Below are 2,987 nucleotides of genomic sequence, written 5' to 3' on the forward strand. Positions count from 1 at the left end.
TTGAAATATCACAAATATTATTAATTTCTTCTGTCCTCTTTTTTTTATTGGAAAATTTAAAAAAAAAATCCAATTGGTTTAAGAATAATGGCGTATGTGTATAATGTGCAGTTTTTACTAGAGAACAATAACAAAAAATTCTAAATTAAAAACAAATTTTTGTTTTATTTCGATTTTTTTTAAATGCACACACTTTTCTAACAAAAATTAAATATCTTGAACCTGAAATTTATCGAAATAGATTTTTTTCATAGTGTTTGAAATATTTCAAAATCGCAACAAAAAAATAATAAAATCCCAGAATTCCTAAACTACGCAAACACATTTTTTCCGAAAAAACATTTTTTGGTTGAAAAAATCTCAGGCTCGACATATATTTAACTTTTCACAAATCTGTACACGTGACTCAATAAAAAAATATTTTCGCACATTTCAAAACAATTCTAAACTTAGCAAAAAAATTTATTTATATTAATTTATTATTATTTTTTATCAGTGAAAATTTTACATTGTAAAAACTCGCCATAATTTTGAAAACAATAATAAAACTATTCGATATTTCAAAATTTAGCATTTTAAAATATTGTCTAGTGAATTTATATTAGAAATTATTAAAACCAATTAATTTCTTTTCACCAGTTTCAATTTATGTGTACATTAAAGTGCTTTTCTAGAAAAAAATTATTTTTCAAGTTTTCAAAATTGATTATTTTTAAATAATTGCCTAAAATAAAAAAATGAAACTATAAATATTAAAAACTTAATATTTAAAAAAATCTCAACGTTTTTGATCGCAATCCATGTAAAGGAAAATAAAAATAAAATCATGTGAACTCCAAAGAAAATATTTCTATATTCAAAATCTATTTTTGTTGTTGTTGATCAAAGCAGGAATAAGAAAAAAACTCTCAGAAATCAGAATCAATATCAACTAATATAGTCAAATTTGAGATATGTATTTCAAATATACGTTAGGGTACATATACATAATTACATATCAAGACTAAAATATAAATATATATTTATATTTAAGCCTTAATGTATTATCTTATATATTAAATTATATATTATATTATTAATAATATCGAAAATGTATTGTATTTCAGAATAAAAATTGATTTTCAATACTAACACAATAACAGCAATAGCACAATTTCCACTTGAGTTAAAACTATTCAAATATCAACAGAGTGCCTATCTTATTATAAATTTGGCTTATTATTTAAATAATACCTATAACAATTTAAAAGTATTTGAAATAAAAATTTGTAAAAAGAGGATCATTATTGTTTTTCCTTATTTACAATAATAATTAATGCTCTATAAATGCGAAATTTAACATCATTATTAAGGAATATATTATAAATGTAATCTCAATCTACAAGTTCGTAGAAAAAAGTACATTGTAAGTTATGGTATCAAATTGTAAAATGAACATGAAACGTCGAAACTGTAAATCTTATGAATTACTTTTTCTGTGACTACTGATAACAAAATTTTAAATAGAGCTAGATTCTAATTATAATATAATAACTACATTTCTACCTATAGCTTATAATTAAACTTAATTATCTAAAGTTATCTTTAGGGCTCTTTCAATGTTACCAACCATATTGCTGGGAAATTTATCACCATAGCATATAATCTAATTTATATTATATATCGACAAAAACATCTTTAAGATGTTTTAAAAATTAAGACAATACAAGATTTAGATAAATGATCACTTTCAGCAGATGATGCAAATTAGGGTGGTCCAAAAATCTCCAGTTTTGGTAAATTCAAATGTGCTATTACACATTCCGGTTTATTTTTGAAAAAAAATCTCTATAAAAATGTTATCCAATGGGATTTAGTATATCTAGACTTGCAAATATTTTCGATGGGAATTAATTGGTATTGGTACCGCATATGCATTTTAAAATGTTTTATTTACTTCTTTTTTTAATCATATTTAAAATAAATGAGAATTATTTGTATGTCACCCTTGAATTCATCTTATAAATATCTGAAAGTGTAGGTACATTAAACGGGACGACTGCAAAATCCCAAAAAATAAAATGCTCGATAGTGTGAAATTCCCGACAGTTTAAAATACTGCCGAATTTGGAAAACCCCGAACTTAAACAACTAAATATAAATTTTAAATAATATTTATTTATTTTTTATTAATAAAATAATAAAATATTTTTATCAAAGAAAAAATATTTTTAATGTTTAAAGTTTATAAAAATTATTGTTTGAAACTTAAATACAAAGAATAATTTAAAAAAATATTTGTTTGGTTATAATTTTTCTTGTTAAAATGTGCATAGTTTTTTTTTAAATGCAAAAAACGTTCTCAAAAATCGAATTGTTAATTTGAAGAACAAAAATTAAACCGAATTTTCTAGATAAGTCAGTGATGAATTGAATCCTTTGTTTGGAGAATTTAAGACATAAAAATTAATCAATTTATTTGATCAAATATACATTCTAGGTTCGGAGAAAATTTAGGGAGAATTTTTTTTCCGCTTGAAAATTCAAGAAAAGGTAAAATTGCCGAACTGAAAATTTCATGAATAATAAAATTCCCAAAGCCTAAAATTTCAGAATTAAAAAAATCACGAGTAATACAATTCCAGAATTGGAAAACTGCTGAATAATAAAATTCCCGATGAGTTTATGATATTACCGGATTAGAAAATTCGTGAATAATAAAATTCCAGGCAGAAAATGGCCAAATTAGAAAATTTCGAAACTAGAAAATTTCCGAATTTAAACAATAAAAAACTGTTTTTTATTAAATATTATTTATTTATTAAAAATAAAGTATCAAAATATTTTTATCAGAGAAATTTTTTTAAATGTGTAAAGTTATTACAAATTATTGTTTGAATTTGAAATGTCAGTAATAGAAAAAATATATATTTCTGGTTAAGAAATTTGGTTTCAAAATGTGCATGGTATTTTTCTCTAATACAAAAAACGTTCTCAAAAGCCGAATT

Source organism: Belonocnema kinseyi, chromosome 9 (assembly GCF_010883055.1).
Source record: "Belonocnema kinseyi isolate 2016_QV_RU_SX_M_011 chromosome 9, B_treatae_v1, whole genome shotgun sequence".
In the NCBI taxonomy this organism is placed as follows: Eukaryota; Metazoa; Arthropoda; class Insecta; order Hymenoptera; family Cynipidae; genus Belonocnema; species Belonocnema kinseyi.